The sequence below is a fragment of the Cupressus sempervirens genome, chromosome 5, assembly GCF_028749045.1.
Source record: "Cupressus sempervirens isolate cs-2001-9-10 chromosome 5, ASM2874904v1, whole genome shotgun sequence".
Taxonomy (NCBI): domain Eukaryota; kingdom Viridiplantae; phylum Streptophyta; class Pinopsida; order Cupressales; family Cupressaceae; genus Cupressus; species Cupressus sempervirens.
The window spans coordinates 1005032672-1005057421 of record NC_143122.1 but is presented as its reverse complement, the minus strand read 5'-3'; the positions used below and the strand labels follow the sequence as shown (position 1 = coordinate 1005057421).

The following is a 24750-nucleotide window of genomic DNA, read 5'->3' as shown; positions in this document are numbered from 1 at the left end:
AGATGATAAGGAGTCCTCTACCACTATTAGGAGCAATAAAACAAAGAAAATAGAGGTTATAGATGTGAAAAGTAAGAGTTATGGCTGGGTAGGGGACCCATAAGTCTAGGAAGAGATTGAGAGATTAAAAAACCCTCTAGACTTATTGGCACAGAGAAATTGATCAGTTATGATTCTACAAAGAACTTTGGAAAAAAAGAAGGCCCTAGACCTAAAAGAAAGGCCACTAGGAGAAAATGTGATGAACAAGATGACAAGGAGATGACTAGTGAGAACAAGAATGAGGAGACCATTGAAGTGGGCCAAGACAGTCCTATTCCTTCTAGGGTGTTAGATACTTTCAAAATTGAGGCTAGCATCCCTAATTCTAAGAAAGAGGGTGACATGGGTGACTAAGGGATGATTACCTCCCTTGTAGTATTTTAAAATTGGAAGCTCAAAACCAAGGGACTAAGAATAATATGTAGGTCCTAGAGGACAAGCCTATGGGAGGTGACAACTAGAAGGAGGAGAAGACTATGCCACATGTCACTTCTAATAAAGAAATTATGTGAAATAAAATTTAATCATTAGAATAATGGATCTAGAAAACTTGCCTTTATTTCATAAACACTTTAATTGTGACAAGATTTGTAGTCTCCTAAAGTAGTCACAATTATTTTCATTTCCTTCACAACTGCATTGCTAGAATGTCATGCGACCAAATGATGTGTTGTAAAATGGTAAGGAAAACGATAATCATTTCTTGCTTGTAGAAAGAGGAGGCCTACACTGATTAGATTTGTTTTTTTATCTTCAAAGAAGATTAGATGTTGCATAAGGAAAACATGAGCTTCTTCGCACTAGATCTGCATCTACATTCAAATTTCTGAAGAGGAATGTTGGTTCTTCATTCAGCACCTTGTATCCATTATTTTTATTTCCTCTTTTTTGGACCCGCAAATAAAGATTTGCATCCCCACCATGAGACATTTTGTTTCTTTTTTTTCAAAGGAATTTAATCTAGTAGCTAACTATTTTTATCATTGTTCAAATTCTTAGCTATTTGTTAATTGTTTGAAAGGTTTTTTTTTATGTACACAATGTTTCTATTTTATATAGACGATCTCCTACAATTGTATTGGAACACCTCTCAGTGTAATTATATGTAATTAAAATAAAATATAGAAGTTAAAAAAAGAAAGCCTAGTCAATTGATAAGTAGGAGGTCTAATCAATTTTGACTATGAAGAAGTAGTTTCTTGAGATCAAAAGACTCTTTCCATTTTTTCATTAGAAAACAAAAAATTGAAATTTTAAAAATTGATTCATATCAAAAAGAATTTCGTTTTACAAGATGTTTTTATTTTAATTCTACATTAATTGTTTTTTCTGTGCAATCTTACAATACACTTAAGAGTTTGATATTTAAAAATTATATTAGATTTATTTTAGATAGGAGAAATCACACTCTACCATTCACATGTGTTCCAACGAAATATAGACGTAGTCTTGATTTGTAAGAGATTTGAATCGGCCATTAACGTAATATTTCCACTAGATGTAAACAAGGACAACTTTTATGATAGATTAAAAGTCTACCATTGACCTAGATTTAAGTAATTAAAAATAAAGAAAAAATTACTCTAAAAAAAACATATAATTTTGAAGTTAATAATTAACTTTGATCAATGGAATTTACGATAAATAAACAACGTTAACAAACAAATAGACATGGAGATCTGTTGGCATATTATAAGGAGCTTTGACTTTAGCTAGTGGATTGAACACATGGCCATTATAATTCATATCGATGGCATATATTCACTTTCCAAGAGAATAACGACAAGGCTAATAATTTATTTATTTTCTATTGTACGTGGAACTCTTCCTCGGCGAACAATTCCGTTTCAAATGTTACCGGTGAGTTATAAAACTGCCATCGATTGTTCCGAGTCGACCTTATTGTTTTCGTCGAATAAATATCTATCGGCCGGCAAACAACTTTCTATATTCCCTATAAAAATCCTCAAATTCATTCTCAATCCATCGAACAGTTTGCCTTTTTCTTTCTATAAATTTCTGCTTGGCAACAATGGAAAATTTATGGTTTGGTACCTTCATTCTCGCATTCCTCGCTTTATCAGCGACGTCGTCGTTGGGTAAACCGGAAGATACATCTCCCAGAAAGCCGTATATTGTTCACATGATTAAGACCATGAAACCCCAACATTTCGATCTACACCAGCACTGGTACGCTTCATTGCTCAGCCAGGCCTCGCAACCTGACAATGAGATGTTATACACATATCACACTCTCTTGCACGGCTTTGCTGCCAGCGTGAGCAGCGCAGAGGCGGAATCCATGGAAGGCATGGAAGGCTGCTTGGCCGTAATTCCCACATCCTTCACTAAAATTGGCACCACTCACACCCCCGAATTTCTTGGCCTCGCCTCCTCCACTGGAGGGCTGTGGTCGCAGTACTCTGCATATAGCCAAGATATCATCGTGGGCATGATTGACAGCGGAATATGGCCTGAAAGCAAGAGCTTCGGCGATGAAGGCCTCGGACCCGTTCCCTCCAGATGGAATGGCACTTGCGAAAGCGGAGAAAGGTTCAATTCCTCTCACTGCAACAGAAAAATCATTGGAGCTCGATACTACTACAAAGGCTATGAGCAGCACGCAACTCCCATTAATCAAACCACAGAATACAAATCTCCGAGGGACCGCATGGGCCACGGCACACATACAGCTTCCACTGTAGCCGGAGCTTCCGTAGCTGGTGTCAATTTCGTGGGCTTTGCCAACGGGACGGCCAGAGGGATGGCCCCTCATGCCAGACTGGCCATCTACAAAGCCTGCTGGGAAAACTACTGCTACGACATAGACACTGTTGCCGCTATGGACCAGGCTGTCGCTGATGGCGTCGACATCATTTCCATCTCTATTCATTCCTCGGACGATCTGCCATTTGACCAGGACGTCAGATGAATCGCCGCGTTTGGGGCCATGGAGAAGGGTGTTTTTGTTTCGGCAATTTCAGGAAACTTTGGACCATTTGCATCTACTTTGAGTAACACAGCGCCGTAGATGACTACCGTGGGTGCGAGCAGCATCAACAGAGATTTCCCTGCATCTGTTGTCCTTGGCAATGGCGAGATCTACGGAGGCCAATCTACCTATGTCCTAGTAAACGGAACTTTGCAAGGGCCTCTTCCACTGGTTTATGTGTCCAATAGCAATAGCTCAAGGCGTTGCCTCGGTGGAAGCCTTGATCCCAATCTGTGGAAGGGTAAGATAGTCGTGTGCGATCAGCTTCTATTCTCGAACAACGCCAATGAGAACGGCGGCAGATGGAAGGTTAACGTTGTGGCAGAAGCAGGGGGCGCAGGAGTGGTTGTTGCGAATGAAAGGCTGCTTGGGGACCAGCAGCAATTTATGGACAATTTTAGTCTGCCTGTCATCACGGTTAGTTTTACCTTCGGAGAGAAAATCAAAGCCTACATCAACAGCACTACTGCGGATAATGCAGCCGTTGCCGCCTTGAACATCACAGGCTCAACTGTTGTAGGAAATTACCAGACATCAATTGCTCCAATGGTAGCTGTGTTTTCTTCAAGGGGCCCGAGCAAAGGGTATCCACACATCCTCAAGCCCGACATGATTGTGTTAATTATTGTTAGTTGGACAGCTGTTATTTCTACCCCGGAAATAGCAGCACTATTTATGGGTAGCTTGGACAGCTGTTCGTCCTTATCTATGAATAGCGGTTGTATTTATGGGTGGTTTGGACAGCTGTTTGTCCACTTGCCAAAAATTAGTAAATGGTTATTATTTACTAATTTTAGTGATTCCTTTTGGACACTTTGCAACCAATTCTATTATTGGCTGTCGAGTTGTCTTAATCTCAGCGGTTGGTTAGATTTAATCTCAGCCGTTGGTTAGATTTAATCTCGGTCGTTGGTTGACCCAATGACCCTTTTCTATACTACTCCTGTTGGTAAACCAACGACCGAGATTAAATCTGACCAATGGCTGAGATTAAGACAACTTGACAGCTAATAATAGAATTGGTTGCAAAGTGTCCAAAAGGAATTACTAAAATTAGTAAATAATAATCATTTACTAATTTTTGGCAAGTGGACAAACAGCTATCCAAACCACCCATAAATACAACCGCTATTTATAGATAAGGACGAACAGCTGTCCAAGCTACTCATAAATAGTGCTGCTATTTCCGGGTCAGAAATAACAGCTGTCCAACTAACAATAATTAACATGGTATCAGAGCATTGTTAAGGGTAGAAGAGTTTTTCCCTAGGAAAGAAATTTTGATCTCTTTAGATTTATTATTGCTTTAAACCCTTGAGATGGCTTCAGCTGGTTTGAGAGATCAAGATAGATTGGATGGTGCCTCAAATTTTGGTGTCTGGAAGGCCAGAATTTCTTTATTGTTGGAAGAGAATGGTATCAAGGATTATGCTACCAGTGGTGTACCTGTACCAACGGATGCAACACAGCTTGCAGCATATAGGAAGGATGATGCCAAAGCGAGGAGGATTATCCTTGATGGTGTCAAGGATCATATTGTTCCACACATCTCGGAGCTAGATACAACAAAGAAGATGTGGGACACCATTCTAAATCTGTACCAGAATGCTACCACTAACAGGAAGTTGATTCTCAGAGAGAAGCTAAAGAATACTCGGATGAATCAGGGAGAAGACGTCACAAGTTACCTCACCAGGCTCAGACTTGTCAAGGATGAGTTAGCAGCAGTTGGAGATAGCCCTAGTGATGATGAGCTAGTGAGAATAGCCCTAAATGGGTTTACTAAACAATGGAATGTCTTTGTTCAAGTTGTCAGTGGACGAGATACTTTACCGAGTTGATTTCAAATTGTTTGGTTGCTAGAATTAGACAAAAATTGGCATGGACAATCTCTAAAAAATTTAAATCCATTGTTTGGGTGCTCAAAATGGGAATTGGGATTTGGGGAATATGATTTGGTATCCTTGTTTGACTCCCAAAACAAGAATTCCATCTCCTCTCACAATATTTGTTATTTGGAATCCATGTTTTAAATTCTATTTTTTTCAAAATGAAGATTATGTTGGTTAACAGTTTTTCCCTCCTATGATTTAGCTTATACCTTGACTCTTTAGTGCCCAATATGGTGGAGAAACTAGCTATAATCAATAGATGAGTCTATTGAATTTCTAAGGATGTGTTGCAAATGTATTAACACTACCATTGTATTTGGCATTTGTGTTCCAAAGACAAATCTCCTCATATTAATAAGCATAAGTTATGAATAGACATGTCCCTTTAAGGGATATGTCTATTTCTTAATAAATAATTAATATTATAATAAATATAACCATAGTTATATTATTATGTTAATTTAGCTCATATAATAAACACACACACACACACACACACACACACATGATTATATCTTGTAGATAATTATATAAATATAGATTTATCCAATTAAAGCTACCACACATCAACAATCACTCTTAGCTAGGAAGGATAAACACATGATCATATGTTACCTTGATATAAGGATATATTTGATGAAAAGATATTCAACATTTTGATATCATGAGTATTGATCTTCTAGAGTATCAATATATGATATTCACCAATCACTCAAATAGGATTTTGATATCACATCTAATATCAAGAGTATTGATCTTCTAGAATATCAACATTTGATATTCAACAAGTACTAAAATAAAGTGTGATATCACATCTAATATCACAAGTATTGGTCTCCTAGAATATCATATGGTATTCAACAATTACTCAAAATAAGGTTTGATATCACATATGATATAAAGAGTATTGGCCTTGGTGAATATCAATGATATTCACCAAATACTCTGAGTAACAGTCTTTGAGAATGTTGAGATGCAATGAATCCACCATTTACTCAATGTATTTGGTCTCATAATATAAGTTATTGTAAGATTGTCACCTTACAACAACTTCTCCAAATACAAGTGATGATCATTTGGAAGTAGTCAGGAGGTAGGCCCATTAAAAATCACACGGTCATGATGTGTGAATCACGGTCCTCTTGACTATGACAATTGATTGATCACTAGAGAATCCATCTCAACATGGTTTACTCCCTCTCAATCAATAAGACTAAGATCACTGAAGTTAATTGAATAACATCCTGAGTCTTCTCCCTCTCTTTCAAGGTTGCCTCTAATAACATGTCATTCTCCCTCTCAATCTTTCTCTTTTTTCTACAATAACATTCTCAATGAAGATTAATGCAAATAACTCATATATAGAAACACCAATAGTGAGTAGACAAATGTAATACTCAATTTAATATTAATAATTACTTATCTCATTTAGATAAAGAATGACACTATAATGATGAATAGCCTTAGGATTTGAGATTGGTAAGAGAGTTCCTCCTCATTAGGACTCTATTTCACGTATTCTCATTTTATCACTTCCTTTTGATTCACTTATATTTTTATATCTTTATTCAAATTTTTCATATTATGGTGATGAATTTTCAAAAAATCATGTCTCTTTATTTTAGGTTTTGAATAATGCTCAATCTTTACCTTTCATATTCCCATAAAGAATCTCTTTATATTATATCAAATTACTAAATATCATTTTAAATGAATATATATAATTCAAATACAATTGTACATATATAAATACATGTATACAAATTAAAACTTTCAATAATGTTGATTTTAAATAAATACACATATAAATAATAAATCATTACTACTTAGCACAAAGAAAATTTAACACAAATAACTTACCTCATTACTAACCTATTGATGAATTGATTAACCTCTTTGTCCAACAAAGCCACTAATCGACCTGATACTTCCACACAATTGATATAATCCATGGGCATTAAAGGTGACAAGCATTAACCTTTCATATATCTCATAGTCCAACACCCCTTTTTAGTAGAATAAGGAACTTGTATAAACAATGCTCTAGATGTGGACAATGTGGCAAGAGGATTTGGAAGTTCTCTCTTTATTGTCCTATCCACTATACATGATGTTGTGGCATAAGATCTCTCACACTAAACTGATTTTTCTTTACTAATGAATTTGAACCCTATGATTCCCTTTATAATACATCAATTTCTGATATCTAGTCCACCTATGTTTTGTTAATGCCATAGTGGTAGTGGCATTACCACATCACCACTTAAAGGGTCGTATCCTTTAACCATGCATTGTTTTACTCTTAGTTGCTAAAACATATTTGATGTGATGATGTAAAATCAATGGTTGTGAATCATACCAATGTCAAGAGGTCCCATCACAATGTCTCTACAAATGTAGGAAATTAAACTTCTATACCAATTTCTATGTATGATCAACATATAATCGAGCTTGACCTTTGATTTTTGGGCTGGTTTGGCATAATGGGGATGAGTTGTTCCTTTTGAATATACTAATGTGTTTGATCTAATATAATAATAATAAAGCTATTATTACACCATTTGAGAAAATTCTTGATTGTTATATATTGCTAAGGGAATATTAGAAGTTGGTGAGAATTAATCACTTGATAAAGATGATACATATTATAAAGTTGTAACAAAGGTCATTATGCCCATGTCAACGTAGAAGACTATCTTATTATCACTATAGAAGATCTAAGTATCTATAAGTTTTGTTGATTTCTATGAAAGCTCATCTTTATTGAAGATTGTCTACCTTTTCTCATTTTAGAGGTACTATTATTATCCCTTCTCCTATCACTGACTAGTCCACTTCTGAAGCTGATTAAATGATGTAATTCCATCCTATCCTTTGTAATGATTTTATTTTCCTTCCAAGTTTATAAAACACAAATTACATTGAAGGCAAATGTTGTCTGAATGTATCTTCCTTTCCAATTTGTTAAATTGATGTAGCTTATTATTCAATTTGGAAGATTGAATCTACCATCCATTCACTGTCAAATTCTCTGAAAATACAATGGTCAAAGATTGTTAGTATGTATGTGTTCTCTATTCATTGATTTATGGATTTCATAAGCAACCCAGAAAATGTTTAGACAAGTAACCAACCAAGCATGAACAATCAACACAATGTTGATCAAAGGCACTTCATCGGGCATTAAGAACAAGAAAAGACCCATCCATTAAAATGCCACTTTGGCCCATTCAGGACATACTTTTCCATGCTCCCAAAGGGAGAACAATTTTTGCTGGTGACTCTAAACTTCCCTTCCAAAAAGACAAAACTAATATTCACTAATATACATTTGTAGCTTGGCAATAATACCATGTTGAATTTTTGAGAATTTGCAACAAATGTATTAACACATCCATTGTGTTTGGTATGTGTGTCCCAAAGGAAGCTCTCCTCGTATTAATAAACATATGTCATGAATAGACATCTCCACTTAAGGGAAATGTCTATTTGTTAATAATTAATTAATATTATAATAAATATAACCCTAGTTATATTATTGTATAATTTATCTCATACACTAATAAACAAACATACACACACACACATATTATATCTCATATTTAATTATATATATGTTTATCCAACTAAAGCTACCACAGGTCAACAGGATCAATGTATGGGTGATATCCTTGCCCTCTAGATTGAAAGGTACAACTCCCTTGTTATGCAAAGATTTGCAATGTATATCCTTTTTAATAGATCTAAATCTAGATAGTGGTATGCTCTTAACTAGAGAGAAGGAGAGGAAAACTAGGATACCCTTAGCCACAAGCAACCCAGGAAAAATGAGTGGGTTCTAGACAACTTATAACACCCACAACTAAGTATAATACAAGTGAATTTCAACTCTTCTACACTAAGCTCTACTCTAAATCAGTGCTCTTACATCCAAGCCTACAACTACTGAATGCCAAGAAAGCGCATTGAGAAATGAACATTCATGGGCCCAACATTCTCTCTAAGAAAATAAAGTCACCCAATACCAATTTCCTATCTCACTTATATCCAAATCCAAGAGTACACCAACACAAGGCTATTCTATAGAGATGTAACAACAACAAACAAATAGATACACATTCAAGGATGATAAAGCTCATATTACCCCACCAAGCCAAAATGACACCCAAATCATTATAACTTGGTCAATTTACAATTAAACATATTCAAATTCCCATCACTAAAATGGATATGCAAACCAAACTATCAAATTCCATGGAATAGGGGAAATGAAACAAAATTGAACATAAGTTCAAAACAAAACTCAAATTGTTTACACTGCTAACATAGAACAAACACACTCAAATTACTGTGACATTAACAACCTCACATTTAACTGTCATTCATTTCCATGGAAATCTAAAGTAATGAATGACAAACATTCATAGTAAACTCAAAATCTCACTTAGTAGTCTCAGCTACAAGGGTGAATTTAAAACAAAGTTTGGTGATCCTTTATATTCATCTTTCAAAATTACATTTATAGGAACTCTTTACAGTTTGCACATTTCATTCATCATTATATTGCAGAAGTAGCATATCCAAGATTAGGAATGACAATAGTCATCTATTGTAAAACTGTACATCCAAGGAGAATGCCAAAAATGGCTACAATAGAAAGAAAGAGATAGAGAGAGTAACACTTGTCAACAATTTGGCTAAAGAAGAATCATGCGAAGAATGTAACACTTCTGTTATAGTCAATTTTTCTTCTTTGTGACCACTGAATTGGCCTTGTGTGCTTTCATGACATAGAGCATGATTTTGACTTCTTTGACACCTGAGATATTAATATTGTTATCTCTGACTACCCAGTAGTCATGGTCCTCTTTCAATTCCTCCATTTTTGTAACCTTAGAGTAAAGCTTGTATTAGGCCTTCTTCAGAGTACCATCAAGGGAAGTAAGCTCCAGAATCTTTGAATCCTAAAAATTGGTCAAACTAATTGATTCTTCAATGAAACTTAGTAATTTTGTCTTCATATGCTAGATGTCAACCAACTGTACATTTGGAGCCACTTGAGACTTAGTGTTTAGATAGTTCATATAGGCATAGATATTTTCCATTACCTTATTCACTCAATTCCTTAACTCAATTTAGTCTTTTCTTCTCTCTACCTTATTTTGTCTATACAAACATATGACTAATAAAACCTAAATAACTCTATCCATACAACTCCAAATTGCAAGTGCACTTGTAGGCATGTAGTACACTATCCATTATAATTGATGGTAACTATGCATGTACTAATGTTCTTTCTATGAATCTCACCATCCAAAATACTAATAATGTACAAAATATACCTTGGGTGATACTTGGATAATTTTCTAAGTACACCACATCAAAACATATCCTAGCACTTTTCTTACTTACCATATAGCATATATGTTGCCATAATCCTAACAATCATAGAAGAAAGGGTTGACATTTTTCTACTCTTGAGGAAGACTTTTAAAGAAGAATATCTGGACGATGACATTGATATTGTTTCTCATGTAGTAAGAGGGGTGGAGATCCCTTGGGTAGGTGAAATCCATGAGCTTCTACAACATAGCTAGAATTTAGCCTAGGAACCATTTTTGTTGGGCTTGACTGCTAGGTAGTTGAAGCACCATAAGATATGGGCACAAATTGGCTTGGATTTTCTCTAACAATGGTATAATTTGGATGAAGTAGCAGATGATAAATTGTGGTTACAAGAATTCATAGCCTTAGTCAGGTCTTGTGATTTCTATAGTGACTAGTAGAGTAGTACTGGGGTTTTCCCCTGTAGTCTAGTTTCACTTTTTTTTTTTTAATCAAATTACAATAATTGTACATGCATCTTCCTCAGGTTGTAATTTTCAAGGAATATCAATACAAAATTTGGAGTTCGATATAAAATTGTATTTTATTGTTATGCTTACTTAAGCAATGTTATGACATTTTGGAATTTTCCTATTAAATTGTTAAGAACTGAAATATAACATTTAACATTGAATTAAAATTAATATATTGAGGTTTAATATTTATCAATTAATTTAATAAAAAATTCACTTACTCCAGTGTTCGATTTGAAGAATATAGAATAGTAGAACACGTGGAACAAAATTGATAGTTACTTTTCCAATCAAATTTAATTCTCCATTGGATAGGCTTATTTTACAATCAAATATAAAGTATAATTGAAAACCAATTAAATTATTTTAAAAATTAGAAATATTCTAATATATTTAAGAACTATGTTAGTAATATTATAAAAGTGGTGTTTTAATTACTGTCGGATGAACAAAGATCAACAACTCTAGATATTTTTGTTGGATACAATTGGTTAATTGAGTGTTGTCTTTGATGTTACACAAATGTCATATCAGTCATCAGACAGAGTCTACCAAGCTCAGAAGGTAAGCATAGTAGTTTACAGAGTCTACCGAGCATTGCTGTATATTACACTATAAAGATAGCTTCTACCGAGCTAACTTGGTTAACGAAGGAAGTTCAGTACTTACCCAACTCACTCGGTGATCGAAGGAAACTGTGATAAAGTGTTTACCGAGCTGGGAAGGTAAGTGAAGAAAAGTTAGTGTTTACCGAGCTGGGAAGGTAATCGAAGAAAAGTTAGTGTTTATCGAGCTGGGAAGGTAAGCAAAGGAAAGTCAGTGTTTACCGAGTTCACTCGGTGTCCAAAGGGAATTTGGCAAAGACAGTTTCTACCGAGCTCACTCGGTCATCTATACTTACCGAGTTCTCCCGGCGATTGAAAGGATTGTCACGGAATTCGTTGCATTAATCGAGGTCAGTCGGTTAACACAAGAATTATTTTCTGAACAGTATTAACCAAGCAGTGTCGGCCAATAAAGGGATTTTTTAGTTTGTAATTTTAATTATTTCTAGCCGACTATTGTATTTGATTGATTATTGGTCAGTGATTAGAGCCGACTAAGATAATCTGTAAGGTATATATGAAAGATCAAGTTGTGAATTCGTAAAATGTAAGAGTTTGGATGCATAAGAGTGCGAATATTGAACATATGAGTGAATGTTGAAAAAGTGTGATGAAAGATCAGATGCGTTGAAGGAGCTGCAAAGTTGTATGTGATCAGTAAGGATCCAGTCAAGCATAACAGAGATTTGCAATCAGCAAAGATAAGTTGCACATTATAGGTCACTTTATTGTTGCTTTCTAACCATTGTAATAGTGAACTCAAAATCTCTTAATAGAGTGGGTTTAACAGCCCTATTGTAAATCCTCTAACAAGGTGACAGTTCAGTTGAATTATTCTAAAGACCTCTAGCAAGGCCACTCCTAACAGGGTGATTAAATCCTCTAACAGGGTCACACCTAATAGTGTGTTTTGTAACCTTTAACAGGGTTGGCTCCTAACAGGGCTCACTTCAGAAGAGTGAAAAATAGTAACTAGTTACATTGGTGGTTTTTCCCATATTGGGTTTCCCCGTTAAATCTGGTGTCCCTAGTGTTCATGATTACAGAATTGTTTTGGTTATCAGTTCTTAATAATTATTAGTATTTGCTGCATTATCAAGTTTCAGTAATCTATAACTAAGATCAAGATTTTAGACATCTAAGGGACTGTGAAATGTTTTTGTGGTAACTGATTCACCCCCTCCCCCTCTCAGTTACTCCATTCTCATTTCCAACAATTGGTATCAGAGCTTTTGGTGCTTGCAGGAAAGGATTTCAAGATTCTAAGCCAAAGATCAAGATGTCTTACAGAAGAGAAATTCCAAAACTTAACAGAGATAACTTCTCAGCATGGCAAGAATTGATGAAACTTCATCTGGCTACTGTTGGTGATACTGGACTGAAATACTTTGAAGAAAAATATGAAGAACCTTCTGGCACACTGTCAGTTAATGATATTGCTGAAAAGAAGACTCACAACAATATGATGATAGACATTGCATCTGCTCTCAGCTATGAAGAATTTGATGACATTAAGGACTACAAAACTACCTTTGACATGTGGAACAAGCTAAAGGAGATCTATGGAGGGGATGATAATGTGAGAAGAGAAAAAGCAGAAAGTCTAAGAGGAAAATTTGATCAAATGAAGATGAGAGAGGATGAAAACATTGCAAAGTATGTTGAAAGAGTTAAAGCATGTGTAAGTGCAATCAGGGTAGCTGGAGGTGACATCAAAGGAGAAACAATTGTAAGAAAAGTTCTCAGAACCTTGCTTCCCGTTTATGCAATTAGAGTCTCTGCAATAAAGGAAAGAAGGTGTGAAGCAAATCATAAGATAAATCTTGAGGCCATAGTCAGAAGACTAACTACATTTGAAGTAGATAACTTTGACAACTATGTTCCAGCCTCCAAAAACATTGAATCAACATTTCAAGCCAAGCTCTCACTCAAAGAGAAAAGCAAAAAGAAGATAGAATCACAGTCAGAAAGTGAAAATGAATCAAGCCAAAGTTCAGATAGTGATCTCGAAGTGATTGAAGCTCTACTAGCCAGAAAATATTCTAGAGGCAGAGGAAAATACAAAGGTAAAGTTCCTCTAATCTGTTTTTCTTGTGATGAAATTGGTCATATTGCAGCAAGGTGCCCAAACAAGCAAAACAATGATGAAAAGAAAGATCACAAATGGAATGGCAAGAAAGACTTTAAATCATCCAAAAACAAAGGTAAGAAACCATGTTTCATGGCTGAAAATTCTAAGGATTCTAATAATAGTGAGGATGAAATTGTTTATATTACTGTTAAAGATAACTCTGATAGTGATGAAGAAGATAAAATGGCTCTTATCTCTCATGTAAGTAAGAATGATACATGGATTATAGACAGCGGTTGCTCACATCATATGACTGGTGATAAAACTAAGTTTGATCAATTTGAAGACTATGATGGTGGCAGTGTGAGGTTTGGTAATGATGAACCTCATTTCATAAAAGGAAGAGGAAGAATCTGTCTATCCAAAGAACTCATATGTAATAATGCCTACTGGGTTGAAGGTCTCAAACATAATTTGCTAAGTGTGGCACAGTTACTAAATACTGGATTCAAGGTAGAATTCATGCATGGAAAGGCGAGACTGTTGAATGAGCAAGGAAAACTAATAGGATCTGGCACTCAAACTAAAGGTAACTTGTTCTATCTAGAACTTGGTGAATGCTCATGTTTTATTGCTCAAATTGAAGAGAGTTGGTTATGGCATAAAAGGTTGTGTCATGTCAATTTTGATAATTTGGTAAAAATAAGCAAATTCAAGAAAGTAAGAGGCATTCCTAACATCAAGAAACTTGAAGCTGGTCTATGCAAGAATTGTTAGATTGGTAAAATGGAAAAAACTAATTTTAAAGGTAAAAAATATCATTCTGAAGATATATTAGAAATTGTGCATACTGATTTATGTGGACCCATTGGAATAGAAAGCTATACTGGAGAAAAGTTTTTCATTCTTTTTGTTGATGACTATTCAAGAAAGATGACTGTCATGTATCTAAGGAATAAATCAGAAGCATTTGAGAAATTCAAATGGTATTTGGCAAGAGTTGAAAAAGAAACAGGGAAAAAGCCGAAATGTTTAAGGTCAGACAGAGGTGGTGAATTCATTTCACATGAATTCAATAACTTCTGCATTAAAAGAGGTATTAAAAGACAGGTTTCAGCACCAGGAACTCCAGAACAAAATGGAATAGCTAAAAGAAGAAACAGATCCATTATGGATTGTGCAAGAACCCTGATGATAGAAAAAAAATTGCTATCAAATACTGAAAGGAAGCCATCAGCACTGCAGTTCATACCTTAAATCAAGTACAGTTGAAGAAGGATTCATTCAAGACTCCCTATGAATTATGGTATGGCTACAAACCCAATGTAAGTTATCTGAAAATATTTGGAAGCAAATGTTATATTTTGAAAGAATCTAGAAAAGGAAAAATTGATGTAAAAGGTGATGAAGGAATATTTTTGGGTTATTCTCGCAAAAGCAAAGCATATAGATGTTTAAATCTATCCACTCACAAAGTCATAGAAAGTGCACATGTGAAAGTTGATGAGTTTGCATACAAATCAGAAGAAGAAAGCAAAAAGATACCTGAAGACTACAAGAGATTTGTTTACATTGAACCTGATACTATACCAAGCATACCATTCACTCAAGGATCCTCAACTCCTGAGTCTTCAGTAACTGAGTTGCAAATAGTTCAAACCGAGCCACATCAACATTCAGACACTACCGAGCAAGTGTCTAATGAGTTTGAAGCAACCGAGCTAGAATATCCTGAATATGAAATTGAAGCACAAGCAGATATCAATGAAACTCATTCAAGAGGTAAAGAACCTGTATTATCTAAATATGTCAGAAGACATCACACACCAGATCAGATCACTGGAGACAAATATGAAGGAACCCTGACAAGAAGTAAGTTGAAAACTACTTGTTTACTTGCTGATTTTGAACCTAGAAGTATTAAAGATGCATTGGCAAATGATAGTTGGATTGAGGCAATGAATGAGGAAATAGAACAGATAGAGAAGAACAAGACATGGACTCTTGTACCCAGGCCTAAAGATAAGAATATAATTGGAACCAAGTGGGTATTCAGAAACAAGTTGACTGAAGATGGTAAGGTATCCAGAAACAAAGCTAGATTGGTATGCAAAGGATACTCTCAAGAAGAAGGCATAGATTATGGGGAAACTTTTTCTCCTGTTGCAAGATTGGAAGGAGTCCGAACCTTACTTGCATATGCTGCTCACAAAGGATTCAAAGTTTATCAAATGGATGTCAAGTCAGCATTCCTCAATGGAATACTGGATGAAGAGGTTTACATTGAACAACCTGAAGGTTTTGTTGATCTAGAGAAAAGGAATATGGTCTGCAAATTACACAAGGCACTGTATGGTCTGGAACAAGCCCCTAGAGCATGGTATGAAAGATTGCATAACTATCTTATTCAGATTGGTTTTCAAAGAACTAATGATAATAGTAGCTTGTATATAAAGGAAGGATCAGATAATAAGATTGTCTTGGCAGAAATATTTGTAGATGATACTGTTTTCACAGGGAATGATGATCTTTGCAAATAATTTTCAGAACAAATGAACAAGGAATTTGAAATTTCTATGTTTGGTGAAATAAAATTCTTTGTTGGTCTTCAAATTCAACAAAATAAGAATGGAATCTTCATTACTCAATCAAAATACATCAAGGAGATATTGAAAAAGTTTGGTATGGAGGACGGCAAACCTGTTGGAACTCCTATGTGTACTGGATTGAAACTTACCAAAGATGATGAATCCAAAGAAGTAGACCAAACATTGTATAGATCTATGATTGGAAAGTTACAGTATGTAGTTCATACCAGGCCAGATATTGCTCTTGCAGTTGGTATTGTTGCAAGATTTTCAGCAAAACCAAGAGACACTCACCTAATGGCAATCAAAAGAATAATGAGATATTTGAAAGGAACTAAAGATTATGGACTATGGTACAAACTTGGAGGTAACTTGGATTTGAAAGTTTTTATTGATGCTGATTGGGCAGGGAATCTTGATGACAGAAAAAGCACAAGTGGAGGAGCATTCTTTCTTGGAAAGAGATTGGTTTCTTGGACAAGCAAAAAGCAAAATTGTACATCCCAATCTACAGCAGAGGCAAAGTATGTTGCTGCAGCAGTAAACTGTTCCAACATTCTTTGGTTTAAGCAGTTATTACAAGGAATGAAGATGAAAATCAAAGAACTAGTTGTTATGTTCTGTGACAATACTAGTGCAATCAACATATCCAAGAATCCAGTGATGCATTCCAAGACCAAGCACATAGCAATAAAATATCATTTTGTCAGAGAATTGGTGCAGGACAAGGAGATCAGACTGGAATATGTGCATACAAAGGAACAAATTGCTGACATATTCACAAAGCCATTACCTAAGGATACATTTTTGTATCTCAGAGGTAAGTTAAGGGTCACTCCCCTATCTGAAGTTCACTAAAATAAATTTTTAAGTGATGCATCAACTTATGACAAGTTGAAAATCTATCAAGTTGATGCAGCAGAGTATTGAAGTCATTGCATATGAATTTGTACATAAGGTACACTGTAATCTAGTTGAGAAGTACTTTTGGCATACGAAAAGAGCTTTTAATGTGTTGTATTGTCTTTGGCATGTGTTGTCAAAGAGGGAGAGTAAAACTGTAATACCTATTCTGAAATTTGTAAGCATTTGTAAAGGGAGAATAAAACAGTCATATCTTTCTGTTATACAATTCCTTCACAAAGGAAGATTACTAAAAGAGGGAGAAGTTTCTATCTAAGAGGGAGAAGTATTATGTTGACATATAGTGCTGCACTAAGAGGACTTTTTTTCAAATTTCATTCTACTATGACATGTTGTGTTGCCATCAATGCCGAAGAGGGAGATTGTTGGATACAATTGGTTAATTGAGTGTTGTCTTTGATGTTACACAAATGGCATATCAGTCATCAGACAGAGTCTACCAAGCTCAGAAGGTAAGCATAGTAGTTTACAGAGTCTACCAAGCATTGTTGTATATTACACTATAAAGATAGCTTCTACCGAGCTAACTTGGTTAACGAAGGAAGTTCAGTACTTACCGAGCTCACTTGGTGATCGAAGGAAACTGTGACAGAGTGTTTACCGAGCTGGGAAGGTAAGCGAAGAAAAGTTAGTGTTTACCGAGCTGGGAAGGTAACCGAAGAAAAGTTAGTGTTTACCGAGCTGGGAAGGTAAGCAAAGGAAAGTCAGTGTTTACCGAGTTCACTCGGTGTCCAAAGGGAATTTGGCAAAGACAGTTTCTACCGAGCTCGTTCAGTCATCTATACTTACCGAGTTCTCCCGATGATTGAAAGGATTGTCACGGAGTTCGCTGTATTAACCGAGCTCAGTCGGTTAACACAGGAATTATTTTTTGAACAATATTAACCAAGCAGTGTTGGCCAGTAAAGAGATTTTTTAGTTTGTAATTTTAATTATTTCTAGCCGACTATTGTATTTGATTGATTATTGGTCAGTGATTAGAGCCGACTAAGATAATCTGTAAGGTATATATGAAAGATCAAGTTGTGAATTCGTAAAATGTATGAGTTTGGATGCATAAGAGTGCGAATATTGAACATATGAGCGAATGTTGAAAAAGTGTGATGAAAGATCAGATGCTTTGAAGGAGCTGCAAAGTTGTATGTGATCAGTAAGGATCCAGTCAAGCATAACAGAGATCTGCAATCAACAAAGATAAGTTGCACATTATATCAGGTCACTTCATTGTTGCTTTCTAACCATTGTAACAGTGAACTCAAAATCTCTTAACAGAGTGGGTTTAACAACCCTATTGTAAATCCTCTAACAAGGTGACAGTTCAGTTGAATTGTTCTAAAGACCTCTAGCAAGGCCACTCCTAATAGGGTGATTAAATCCTCTAATAGGGTCACACCTAACAGTGTGTTTTGTAACCTTTAACAGGGTTGGCTCCTAACACGGCTCACTTCAAAAGAGTGAAAAACAGTAACTAGTTACATTGGTGGTTTTTCCCATATTGGGTTTCCACGTTAAATCTGGTGTCTCTAGTGTTCATGATTGCTGAATTGTTTTGGTTATCAGTTCTTAATAATTATTAGTATTTTCTGCATTATCAAATTTCAGTAATCTGTAACTAAGATCAAGATTTTAGACATCTAAGGGACTGTGAAATGTTTTTGTGGTAACTGATTCACCCCCTCCCCCTCTCAATTACTCCATTCTCATTTCCAACAATTTTTTGGGTTGAATTCAACAATAGGCAACTAGCTTTTCCGAATACCCCAAAAAAAAGACATGTGGCAAACTCGTATCAAGTGTGAAATTACTATGCTCATAGTTGTTGGACTAACCGCCAACCTTCCCCTTTAGGATTTGTGAGATGGCTTAACTACCTCTTGTGTTCTATAAGTCTAGTGGTTGTATCACACATTAAAAGGTCGATCTTTTGGTGCAATGACAACTCTAACTTGTAATAAGTGGTATCAAAGCTTGGTCACAGGTTTGAATCTCCTTGGATAACGTTGAGGGGGGAATTGTTGGACTAATCACTAGCCTTCCCCGTCGGGATTCATGACATGGGTTAACTACCTCATGTGTTCTATAAGTCTAGTGGTTGTATTGAGCATTGATATGTTGATCTTTTGGTGCAACGACAACCCTAGCTTGTAACAATACTAACACCATTTGATCAACTTAGATCAATTACCAGAGATGATTTTTGGGCAAATCTGGGGAATGTTCAACCATTTTTATAACTACACCCTAAAAAAAGACACATGTCAACTCTAGTCTCTAATAACTAATAAATATTCTATATTAAAACTTCAAGTATGTCATATAAATTAGAATAATTTAACTATAGTGTATTAGGTCCTTAATTATTTTGTAGTCATCATCAAAAACATAAAATAAGATATTTATTTTGTTAATGTAAATGGTTTAGCTTGAAATTCAATGGACGAATACATAAATTCTTATTTCTATTTAATTTATTATGAATATCTTCTTATTCAATCACAAAATAGTTTTAAAACATATAACACAAATACAAATTATTTCTTAAAATAAAATACAAAACATACTTATTCAATTTATTTTTAATTAGTAATTATATGTTTAACAAGTGTTAATACAATATTGTTATTATTATAATATAATAATAATTAGTATTATAATTATAATTGAGTATTGTGGCGCTCATAATATAATAAGGGGATGTCCTGACTACTATTGGATGACCAAGGATCAATAACTCGAGATGTATTTCAAGCCGATTTGGGCAACACTCAACTCATTTTCCCAAATCACTCAAAAGAGAAGACACGTAGCATTGATGTACTTGTGACTATTCACTATTCATTTTGATGTGGATGGTGAACTTGTGGTAAATATCATAATGACACATGACTCGATGACAGGGCATCATTTACATTGTACGAAAAAAAGAAACAAGCTAACCATGTTCGATCAACTTTGATCAATGACTCCAAATAAATTGTGGACCAATATTTCCCAAAAAGAAGACATGTGGCATACTTAACATAACATCTATAGAGGCATCATTATCCTTTACACATTGTTTGATCAATAAAGATCAAATGGCCCTAGTCGCATTTTAGGTTGATTTTGACAAAATTAATCTTTTTTTCAAATGTTCAGAAAAAAGACACATGTCATACATGTATTGGGTGAGAAAGAAGACACGTGGCATTGACGTAGATTGTGGTGCAATTATAGGACATGTAAAGATCGACGACTACCACTGTTGCAACATCAAATATCTTTAATTCTAATATTTGTTTGACGTTATGTTCTATTCCACAAATTACGTATAAAAGGCTGATTCATTTCAGCTTGAATTAACTCTGTGAGAAAACTGATTTAAACTTCACCATAATTACTTCTCAAAGAGATAGTTTTCATTGTATGACTCTGTCCATTGCAGCATATTATATAATATATATCAGAGATGGAATTGCTCTGTATTGTTCTGTTTCGTTCTGCATATTCTGTGTTCTTTTATTCTTTTTCCTAGCTCGTATTATGCAGTTCTAACTGCGAATTTATTCCTACAAATTAAATCTACTTTCTTTGATAAAATGTTCACACAAGATATATCCATTTCCAGATACGGAATACAAGGATGGAAGCAAATATTTAGTCCAGATTATTTATCTGGAGGAAAATAATTATATCTATCTTTTAACGCAGAAAATAATCCTTCGAACTGAAAAACAATTTCATAGATATTATAACATTTATTTGATATGCAATATAAGCTGGGAATATCTGATTTTACTGCCGACAGAATTATTTTTTATTTACAGAAGTATTTAATTTTGATTGGCGTTTCTATTATAATGTCTACTTATGCGATGTCCACCGAAATTTCGTCCTTTCCAGTGGTAAGGGTTACAAGCTCCCCTCCAAACTTGATGGGTGGATTTCCTTATTAAAGCATATGATCTAAATCTTTTGCACTCATAGTGACGTGAAAGTCTCAAGAGGCAACAAAAGATGATTGAAAAGGTCTTTAGGATCTGTTTGGCAGTGGAAATATAAGTGGAATAGGCATAAATAAATTCCTAAAATTTCAAATTCTTTGTTTTGGTGCAAATTGAAATTGTGAATAGGAATACTTATTTCTTTTTTAGCCTAAAACTGAGCATTTGTAATTCCACCTAAATCGGTAGACAACAACCTATAACACAATGGTACTTTGTGAGCCTTTCAAAAAAAGATCTTGAATTTGAATTCACTCAAATTTAACATATAATAATTAATAATAATTAATCCAAACTTCAACTCATTACCCATAAAAAAATTCGAATACCTACTCCTATTTATATTGAGAACCCAATTTATATAGCCTATCGGCTAATAATTGTTGTTTCAGTATTCTTTAGAAACTAGACAATGAATCGAAGGAGAACCGGCATTTGATTGGAATTGGATAACATCGATTGAGTGGGATATGGAAGAAACTGGTCGGTGCCAATCGCTGATGTTGTGAACCGACTTTGAAGAATTCGAAACAGTCCCCTGAAATAAATGATGACTAACTTATATATAAAAAATAGAATGAAAATGGAGAAAATTTCTAAAACATAGCCGAATTCGATCACACAAAACAAACACGCTGTATTATATTTGAAAACCAAAGTAGCTACATAAAAGAAACAATTGAATTCAATACAACAATTGCAATATAACAGTTTGCAGCAGCCACTGTCGGCTGAACACCATGCCAATTAATAGAAACAGACGATAATACTAGAGACACGGAAGTGATGCAGCCATCTGACGCCAGAGTGAAATTTGGCGAAAATCTAAATAACAATTGAAGAAACAGAGAAGTGACATGGCCAGGCTGGATTAATTTGAAGGTTGCCAGGTGAATGCAACTGGACTGCGGACGACTTTCTTTCCCCCACCAACACGGCTCCAACGTATCTCTCCAGAATCATATTCCTCTCCCTCGGATGCAGATGAGCTCCTTAGATTGCTTTCGAATTTCACGCTATAGCTCGCTTTATCGTTGAGCTTTTTGAACACTAAAGTCTGGGGCTCCACGGTGATGTTTACGCCAGGAGGGCTCTTCACACTCACTCTATACACCACATCACGACCGGCTACAACTGCACCCACATTCGTCACTGTTCTTCTGCTCACCTTAATCGCTTTGTCGCCCGGCTTATACACGACAGAAAACGATGGGTGGTTCAGATCCCCTGCTTCCAGACTGGAGTTCTTGGGGCACGATATGAATTTCTTGGTGAGAAGAGCGATTTGATTTGTGGTGTAGTTGAGAGAGCAGAGAAAATCTATATAATCTTGAGGCCCCATGTCGTAGACAAGCCCAGGATGTAGCGCAGCTCTAGGGTCCACGTGGCCTGCACCCATATCAAAAGGAATGGCTTCTTGCGTGGTACTTGCATCTGTGATTGGTTTCCCCGTGTTGTCGAGGGTGTAGGCAGAGGTCATCAGCGCTGATTTGATGGCGGCGGGGCTCCACTTGGGATGGATGCTTTTTACCAGCGCTGCGATTCCGCTGATGTGCGGACAAGCCATGGACGTCCCAGATAGCATTTGATAGATTCCGGGTCCTCCCGAGTATGCCGCCAATATGTACACACCGGGAGCGACGATATCAGGCTTGAGAACGGAAGGATATGCTATGCTGGGGCCCCTCGATGAGAAAGTAGCCACAGTGGGAGCGGGTGTTGCCGTCTTCCCCACGACAGTCAATCCTGGCAGACGCATGGCGGCCGTGGCGTTACTCAATGTGTTGTTGATGTATGATTTTATTTTCTCTCCTCCAGAAAAGCTCAAGCTTATAGCCAGAAAATTACCGCCTACGTCTATAAGCAGCTGCTCTGCTCCGACGGAGTCTCCATTGGCCAAAACAACTCCTACACCGCCTGCTCTTCCTACCTCGTTGGCCTTCGTCAGGGGGCTGGTTTCGTTTACATGAAGACGGCTAGGATATGACAACTGATCGCACAGCACAATCTTGCCCTTGACAATATTGGGGTCGAGGCTGCCACGAAAACACCGCCTTGAGCTGTTGCTGGTGGAGTCATACACGAGAGGGAAAGGCCCTTGCTGCAATTTTCCATCTCCCTTGAAGACGGAGGTGCCTCTAACTATCTGCTGGTTGCCCAAAACAAGAGAAGCAGGGAAGTCTCTGTCCATGCTGCTCGCACCGACCGTAGTCATCCATGGCGCTGTGTTACTCAGACTAGGAAAGAATGGCCCATCGTTGCCTGCCGCCATCGAAACGAATACCCCCTTTTCTGTTGCCCCAAATGCGGCGATGTCTCTGAGGCTCTGGTGAAATGGCACATCTGCTGAATCAATAGAGATAGAGATGATGTCGACGCCATCAGCAACGGCTTGGTCCATAGCGGCCACCACGTCAGTGTTATCACAACGCCCTGCACGCCCCCAGCAGGCTTTATAGATGGCCAGCCTCGCACCAGGGGCCATTCCTCTCGCCGTTCCATTGGCAAAACCGGAATCACTGACACCCGTTACTGCAGCTCCCGCGGCAATGGAGGCCACGTGCGTGCCGTGGCTGTTGCGGTCTCTCGGAGACATGTATTCAAACGTTTCGTTAATTTTAGAAACATTACTCTGGAAACCTTTGTAAAAGTACCGAGCTCCGATGATTTTTCTATTGCAGTGCGACGAGTTGAATTCCCGCCCGCTTTCACACGTGCCTTTCCATCTGGAGGGAACTGGTCCGACGCCTTCATCGCTGAAGCTCTCGCTTTCAGGCCATATGCCCGTGTCGATCACGCCAATGATGACATCTTCGCCATAGGTATTGAACTCAGACCATAGCCCAGGTGAAGATGAGAGACCAAGAAACTCGGGGGTGTGCGTGGTGGCAAGATTACTGGTGGAAGAAGGGATTACGGCCAAGCAGCCCTCCATGTCCTCCATGGCTTCGGCCTCCGATTTGGTCAGCCTCGCTGCAAAGCCGTGCAGCAGAGTATTGTATGTGTACAACAACTCATTCGCCTCACCAGCGGGATCCGACCCGGCCGAGACGTGGGCGAGCATTGAGGCGTACCAGTGATGGTGTAAATTGAAATGGTTGGGTTTCATGGACTTGATGGTGTGGACAATATACGGCTTTCTCACTACATCTTCCTCTGCAGCCTTGCCCGACCACAGTATTCCAGATAGGGCACAGAGAGTGACTAGAATGAACAAGGCGCCATTATTATTGCCCATATTTGGCTGCTAACAAGGGGAAAGCTAGAAAACATGCGGGAGTTGACGTTGTCAATAGAAGATAGCCTGGGCAATTTATAAGCACAACATACAGAGAGACGCGTTGCGGGGCAATTGACCAGATCAGATTGAAACTCGGTATACTTCCAAACTCAATTATTGGTTTCACGTTTGAGTTTACCAAGTCACGTCACCTCCCTAATTGGATTGGCATCACCACACAGTTTCTTGTCTAATTAAACAAATTTCACTCCAAAGCTGCTCAACAAATGTATAGTTAGTTATTTTTTAAACAAAAAAATCAGTAGATTTCATAATTTGAACATTTCAACCATATTTTTAATAATTTGAACGTTTCAACCGTCATTACTAATTAAAGCAGTTTACAATTAAATAGAGGAACGTGATTGACAATCTCCAATCATAATATTTATGTTTTCACCTAATCATTTTTTAATTAAAATAATAATATACAAAAGGTTCAACAGACCTAGTTGATTTATAATATGAATGAGTTGTTTTCCTTTTATTTCAAACGAGAATAAAATGGTTAGATT

The 24750-nt window shown here is 36.5% G+C and overlaps 2 pseudogenes; one reads left to right on the top strand and one right to left on the bottom strand.

Moving 5' to 3' along the window:
• The first annotated feature begins 2074 nt into the window (after positions 1-2074).
• On the top strand, positions 2075-20640 carry LOC149559323 (subtilisin-like protease SBT1.7 pseudogene; annotated as a pseudogene).
• A 927-nt stretch (positions 20641-21567) lies between these two features.
• Positions 21568-24193, bottom strand: LOC149559322 (subtilisin-like protease SBT1.7 pseudogene; annotated as a pseudogene).
• Between the last annotated feature and the right edge of the window lie 557 nt (positions 24194-24750).